Raw genomic sequence first — 7,937 nt, forward strand, 5'->3', positions numbered from 1 at the left:
CGCTCTCCTGCCGCTGGGAGCCCTCTCCGACAAACGCTGTCCCTCCGCGTCCTGTGCCGCTCGCCCGGGCTCAGTGGGAAATGCAAGATCAGGGGCCTCCTCCCGGGTGGACTGGGAATCAGCAGACCTGGGTCCCAGTCCTGGCTTCTGTCGCTACCCCACTGTGTGATGCTGGCTCAGTCACTTCCCTTCTGAAAAGTGCACCTCTTTCACTTCCTTTGTCCAGCCGGTCTTGACTGTAAAATCGCCAGGGCCAGGACTAACTCTCGCTATCCTACAGTTTATAGCCTGCCTACAACAATGGGGTCCCCGTCGGGGAGGGGGGGGGCATCTGGGTACTACTGTCATGTAAATAATAAATGATCAGGTTGTGTATCTGTCCAACTCGTTGTCTACTTATGGTGTGTTAACCCCAAAAGGAATCCACGCTCGCAAGGCCCAAGCTTGCAGGGCTACTTCCATACTGTGAGCAAGAGGAAATTGTATTATGTGTTTTTATAATAATGATCCCAGATCAATTGCATCGCATGTAGAGAGAGGGTGTTGGGGCACTGCCCCACCTGTGTGTGTGTTTTTAAATATGAATCACAGCTTGCTATAGATTTGCTGTGCCTGAATCATATTGAGTGGTAGGGCATTCATCTCCACAACCCCTGTGGCTCATGCGTAGCCCATGCAGTCAAGGCCAGATAGGAGCTGGGCAATCTGTAATGAGATTTCAGCTACTGGATTCGCTGTCCAAGCCACAGGCTGCAATGACTGTAGAGTGCCCCCCTCCCCCCCAGTGGTGTGTCAGGGAAGCACTGAGTGCTAGGGTTCTTGTTCACTCTCTCAGGGGCTGCTGGCTGGGGTTGTGTGGCTCACTGCTGCACTGAAGGCAGCAGAACTGCTGGCTGGAGGCCTTGCCCCTGCAATGAAGGTGGAGATGCTGCTGAAGGAGGCTTCACCAGGCAGGATAGGAGGAGGCAGCAGTGGAGAGGGGGAATGTGACAGAGAGAGAAGAGGAGGAGGTTCCCATGAAGGAGGATCTGGCAGTCCCAGGATTGGCCCAGCTAAGCAAGGGCCCCAGCCATCATAGGAAGGCAACTTTCCTAGGGCTGATCCTCCCTTTCTCTAGGGGTGAGGGTGGTGCCATGGGGATAAGTGGCCATGATTTTTATTGTCTGCTACACCCCACTTGCCCCAAAGTTTACCAGCTGCCACTATGTCAGATGTAGGACTTATTAGTGCCATAGTGGCAATGAATTTGTCAGGGGCAACTAATTAGGATCCTAATCTGGATTTTATGTTTTCAGCTTGGTTGAATCAGTAATCAGTAATCAGATGATTACTGTAGAATGGCATTGACAGAGCAGAGGAGAACAGTAGTGTGCCAGTTCACAAGCTGTAGAGCACCTTTCATGCCTGATAATCCTCTTGGCCTCTGTTTGCTCCCTCTATCAGTGCAAATAGCACCAGTCCATTGATTTTGGTGGCATGACACCAGTTTACACCAGCTGAAGACCTAGTCTCTGGTGTTTCTGTTGGTGTGTCATCAAGTGGTGTGGATGGGGTAGCAGTCTCTGGTTTAAATGGTGGTACCGTTGTCTCAGCCTGAATGTGTGCAAGGTCTACGTTCTTTGGTCCTATCTGAGAACATACAGTCTGCACTTAAAACACAACTGTAATATTTTAAAAGTGCTGTAACTTGATGCCTTAAAACATTTTTCTAGTGCACTAGAAGGGCATCATCATTGTGGTTCCTAAATTACATTTCAGACAGCTTTGAGAGTCAGAAAGAAAAGGCTCCAACTAATGGAGGAGCCATGCTGAAATAACTATCTTACAGATAAGGAGAAAAGGAATGAAGCTGTGAAAATATGTGGGAAGCTTTGCACCAGTGACTCCCAAGCTATTTGGATTCACCCCAGTAAGAAGTGGATTCTCTGACAGCAAAAGAATTTCAGGAGAGGAAATCTGGGGGGATTAAGTAATCTAGTGAATAAGCTGTTAGAGAGGAAGCATTAAAACCCTTGGGTAGCTGGGGATTTTAAAAATATGCCATAATTATGAGACAACTAACCATTCCTCTGAGGAAAAATGAGAATGTAAAGAAAAAGAACAGACAATATAGCGTCACAAAAGACTGCTAAAGGATCCGAGGTTTAAAACCCCACACCTACACTGAAACAGGAGAAGCGGGGAGTAGTCAACCAAACAAGAATGTAGAGTGTGAGTCAAGGCTTTTAAAAAAAAATATAAGGACACTAAAACAGAATGAATTAATGCTAGCCAAGGGGGAAGCAGGAAGATTTTATAAATATTTAAGCACTTTTAATAAATGAGGAATAAAATGAGATTAATGATGAGTTTAAAATAGCTGGGACACCAAACTCCTTTTCTAAAAATCTGTGTTAGAAAAAAAAGAGAAAAGAAGTTTGGATAGTTTGGAAATAAGGAAGTCCTTGTTAAAATAGCTATTGATTATGTGTGAGTAAGGGAATGAACATCTGAATGTATAAAAATTAGCTGGCCTAGATGACATGAGTTGTAAATTAGTGTGATACTTTTCATGGCTACACTGAAGACAAAAGGGCTAAATGTAGAACAAGATGCTACTCGGTGTGAGTAATGGTATCACAATCTAACCCTAAGAGAATTACCTAATGAAATTTCTGCACCATTGACAATTATTTGTGAAAAATCATGGAGAGCTGGGAAAGTGGCAAATAGGAGAAAAGCAAATAGAGTACTAATCTTCAAAATAAGAGAAGAAGAGAGTGCCTGGGTATTTGTCCTGTAAGTCTAAAATCTGACTAAGTATGAGAGGGGTAGCCATGTTAGTCTGTATTGACAAAAACAACGAGGATTCTGGTGACACCTTAAAGACTAACAGATTTATTTGGGCAAAAGCTTTTGTGGGTAAAAAACCCAAAAGCCCAAATAAATCTGTTAGTCTCTAAGGTGCCACCAGACTCCTTGATATTTTTTGTAAAATCTTGACTTTCATTCACTACCAACCTTTCTGGACCTAGGAATGAAAGATGTTCTATTCCATTTCCAACCTTATGAGTCATCTAGTCATCTATAAATAAGTACATATGCTACTTCCACAAAACAAGCTCTTTCTGCTCATTCACTTTATTAACAAACAGATAAATGGAAGAAAATATGAAATACCTGTGACTTCACAGCAACAATCATAATGTCACTATATAAATACATAGTATGCCCTCACTTTGAATATTGCATGGAGTTCTGGTCATCCCACCTCAAAAAAGGTATATTAGAAATGGCAAAGGTACAGAGAAGGGCTGCAAAAATGATTTGGGGTATGGAACAGTTTCCATATGAGGAGAGATTAAAAAGACTGGGACTCTTCAGCTTGGAAGAAGTCAGCTAAGAGGGGTTATGATATAAGTCTATAAAATCATGAATGGTGTGGAGAAAGTGAATTACGAATGTTACTAACCCCTTCACATAACACAAGAACTAGGGGTCACCCAATGAAATTAACAGGTAGTAGGTTTATAGCAAACAAAAGGAAATACTTCTTCAGACAATGCAGCGTCAACCTGTGGAACTCATTGCCAGGGGATATTGTGAAGATCAAAACTATCACTGGATTCAAAAAAGGAATTTGATAAATTCATTAGATAAGCTATTAGCCAAGATGGTCAGGGATGCAACCCCATGCTCTGACTGTCCCTAAGCCTCTGACTGCCAGATCCTGAGACTGAGTGATGGGATGGATCTCTTGATGATTGCCCTGTTCTGTTCATTCCCTTTAAGGCACCTGACATTGGCCATGGTTGGTAGACTGGATATTGGCTAGTCGGACCATTGATCTGACCCGGTATGGCCACTCTTAAGTTCGGATGTCATTAGCAGTACTAATTTGCTTTCTGACAAATGAATTACACTCAGTGAACCAAGACAGCTATTGGTATTGTATCAAATGGGACAATTATGTATAAACATAAAATCAGCTATTATTATTAAGCTTAGGTACACACAAGGCCAATTTCAGCTCTCAGTAACACCAGTATAATTCAGAAGTAACTTCACTGAAGTCCACATATCCTTACTGTTTACAAAGTGAAGTCAGTGGAGTACACCACTGTAAAACTGTGAGTTGAGACCCAAACCCATGGCCTGATTCATGATATGACTTAGGGAAGCTGATTGCTATAAAATACTTTATAAAGCCAAGCCTTTCCTGGCTTCAGCTTTAACTGAACATTGAGGTTTAGGCCTTGGTTACACTGGGGATTTCACCCATCAGTGGTGTAGCTCAGGGCTGGGCAAACTATGGCCCATGGGTTGTATCTGGCCCATCAGGGCTTTGGATCTGGCCCTCGGGATTACCACCCCCATGGCGCCGCGGGCCCCGCTTTGCCCCCAGAGGCGGCCCGCACCACGTTCCTGAAGCTCCTGGGGGAGAAAGGGCAGAGGGCTCTGCGTGCTGCCCTCGCCTGTGGGTACCTCCACCCACAGCTCCCATTGGCCTGGCCTGGCCCCAGTGCATGCTGCTGCCACCCCAAGCCCCTCCTGCACCCCGCACCCCAACTCCCTGCCCTGAGTCCCCTGCCACACCCTGCCTGCACCCTAACTGCCTGCTGCACCCCACACCCCTCCTACACCCCAGCACCCTTCCCTGAGCCCCCTGCTGAACCCCACATTCCTCCTGCACCCCAACTCCCTGCCCTGAGCCCCCTGCCTGTACCCCATCCCCCTGCCGCACCCTGCACCCAACCCCCGGCACCCCTCCTGCACCCCAACCCCCTGCCCTGAGCCCGCTCATACACCCTGCACCCCTCCTTTGCCCCAACCCCTTTCCTTGAGCCCCTTCCTGCACACTGCACCCCCTCCCACACCCTGCACTCTCTCCCACACTCCAACCCCCTGCCCCAGCCCTACATTCATGGCCCTGCATGCAATTTCCCCACTCAGGTGTGGCCCTCGGGCCAAAAAGTTTGCCCACCCTTGGTGTAGCTGAATAGATGCAAACCCCTACTATAAACAGGCTACAATTATCATCACTTCAATTTTCCCTTGCTTCAAACTGCAATAAATCACACCAGTGCAAATTACAGCTTATAGCATTTTTTCCTGTCAACACTAGGGATTTGCCCTGGCCACCAATGTTTGTACTGGGGTAAATCCCCAATGTAGTCAAGGCTTTAGAAATCTATAGGCAGTGTTACTGCTGCAGCTACTGCTGCTAGATCTACTGGCATTTGCTGTTTTAGCATTTACAAGCCTGTCTCTGGTATTGAGAGGTGATGGAATTGCAAATGCTTGCTTGGTGAATGCAGCCTATTTAACTTCTGTGAACCTATGTTCCTTCTTGTGTTCATTATGCAGCATCATCAGGGTCTGAAAACATGTTTCTCTCTTAAGCAAGAGGATGCAATTGGTAGGAAATTCATGTTCACTGAGTTGCAGATGTCTGTCAGTATTTGCTGCTTAATGACAATGGCAAGCTTCCAATGACCACGATCCTGTTTCAGCAGGCACACCAGGGATGAGCAGTTCTGCCATAATAATATTTTTGGCACTGATCTTTGATTTTCTGATGAGCCTTGGTCTCTAGGTGAAGGTGAATGTAGAAATATGTTCAGCTCACAATAGTGCAGCTTTCTGAAAAATTCCAGCATGTTCTCAGAGGCTTCCTTTACAAAAGAAAAATGAACTGAAATGCTTTAAGTTCTCAAATACCTAGCAGAATATGGGCTACATTTTGGCTAGTCTGACACAGAAATAGCTTGGTGTAGGGTTCAACTCCCTTTGTGCATCTGTGTCGGACCCCAAGCAGTCTCTGACATCCAACATCCATTTCCCCAGCTGAAATCAAGAGGCTTCCCCACACAAGCAGGGGAGAAGCAGCAGAAATTGTTCAGAACTGGTGGGCAGTTGTACAAAGCTTCTCTCCATCCCCTGCAACCAGAAATGAGAGCTCTAGCCTCCCACAAAGTGGGGAGTTATTGAGACCCAGTGGAGGCAGGGTGGCTATGCAGGAGACCTCCACCACTACAGTCCCACTCACTGGAACTGAGAACTCCAAATAGGGGAGAAATGTTTGGTTTTGTTTTTCTTTTCAATATTTTGAGGATGTTTTTGATTGATCATTCTGACCTCTACCTCCCTCATTCCCTGCTCCTTGGCTATGGTGAGGGAGTAGGTTTTGGAGGAAGAAGCAATGTGGGTGGATGAAATGGACACTGCCAACCTTGCTGAGCATGAGGAAGGGGCCAGGGGGAACAGTTAAAACAAAGCAAAACAACAACCTAGAACTAAGAAGTGACTGTCTTTTACTATGTGCTTGTAGACACCTCAGCCCAATGGGGTCCTAAATCTGACTGGGGCCTTCTGGGTGCTATTGTGATATTAAATAACAATAGTTGAGCTGGCTACCATGCTGAGAGGTATTCTACAGTCCAGGAGTGTGTGGATGGTCCTTTTCTATATGCCTGCTGGCTTTCTTGAGATCTTCACATGCTGGTGAGACTTGTTTGAGCCCTTAGCAATGGCATCTGAGCATTCCCAAGATTCTCAGATCAGTGTGGTATTTTTTGTCAGCCACTCCAGTTTGCTCAAGCACTCCACATTGTATACCTTTGTTGTCACTTGTTGCTCCATTCGATTTTATAAGCTGGTTTTAGAACATGCTGGGACTGCATGCTCTGATACTAGCTTTAGTTGTTCCAGCTTCCTAGGTGAAATGTGTCTGTGATGGATTAATTTATGTCTGCATGTCTCTCTATCAAACTCCATTTTGTTTTGTGAAGGGCATTTTGATTGTAGACTTGTTTTGTGCCTTCACTTTGGCTCTGTACCCTCCAAATTGAGCTGAAACATTCAGGATGTGTCAGGAGACATTCTTGCATTAACAATAGAGGGTTGTTAAGCCCTGATAACCTATCGTTCAAAGCACCCTTGGACAAAAAGCTGGCTGCTGCTCAAGGAAACCATCCCTCCCAGGTGAGCTAGTAATCAAGCAATGGATCTCCTGATGGGAGATTTTGATCACCTGAAAGGGGCTTGGGCTAACCAGGAAGGTCACCTGACAGAGGGGACTGGACATTATGAAAAGACAAGGCCTGTCTGCATTGCTGTCTGTCATTGACTGGGAAACAAAGGCAAGGCAGAAGAAATGAAAGAGGAAGGGGATATAATAGAATCTTGGGCTTCCTGAACAGTTGCTGACCAAATCCCAAAGGATTCTTGGCCTGGTGAGGAACCAGCAGCAGGAAGTTGAGTGCCAGTTTTATTATTTTTCCATAGATCTGTTTATAGCTTGTGCTGGCTGTGAGTAACGAGTGACCTGTTTAAAATTTCTTTTGCAAAGTCTGTGTGTTCCTGCTTCAACTATCCTGTGTCCCTGAAGGGTTAAACATAAGCCAGAGGACCCATGAGGGAGGAGCTCTGGGGAGGGCATCCTTGACTGACTGTGGTGTCTTGGGGTAGGGGGAGGGAAGTCAACACTGGGCCTGGAGGACTAATGCAGCTGGACCGCAGGATGCCATTCCCTAGAAGTGCTACCAGAGAGTCTGTGCCCAGGAAATTGTCCCTGAGAGGCCAGAGACTGTGGCTGAAGCCGGCCGAGACCAGTGGAGCTCAAGAGTGCCCAATCCAAGCCCAGCAGCCTGATGAGAGTACAGCAGTGGGAACTTGACCAGCTGTGTGGGGGTCAACCTGAGAAAAAGTATCCGCATGTGGTTGTCTTCCATCTCTGACCATTGCCTTAATGTATCATATTCCTCTTTGTAGCCACAGAGATATCTGTGTTTGGTATGTGGTGGTCAGTAACATAAGTAACTTCGTTTGGTTCAGATCCACAATGCTGACTTTTGCACAGTGATCCCCTCTGTTGCATTTTTTTTCTACACAAAATCTTTTCATACTGTAATGGCCTGACCTGCCACTGTGTTGTACCTTGTGTAGTTATTTTACAG

Source organism: Dermochelys coriacea, chromosome 2 (assembly GCF_009764565.3).
Source record: "Dermochelys coriacea isolate rDerCor1 chromosome 2, rDerCor1.pri.v4, whole genome shotgun sequence".
Classification (NCBI taxonomy): domain Eukaryota; kingdom Metazoa; phylum Chordata; order Testudines; family Dermochelyidae; genus Dermochelys; species Dermochelys coriacea.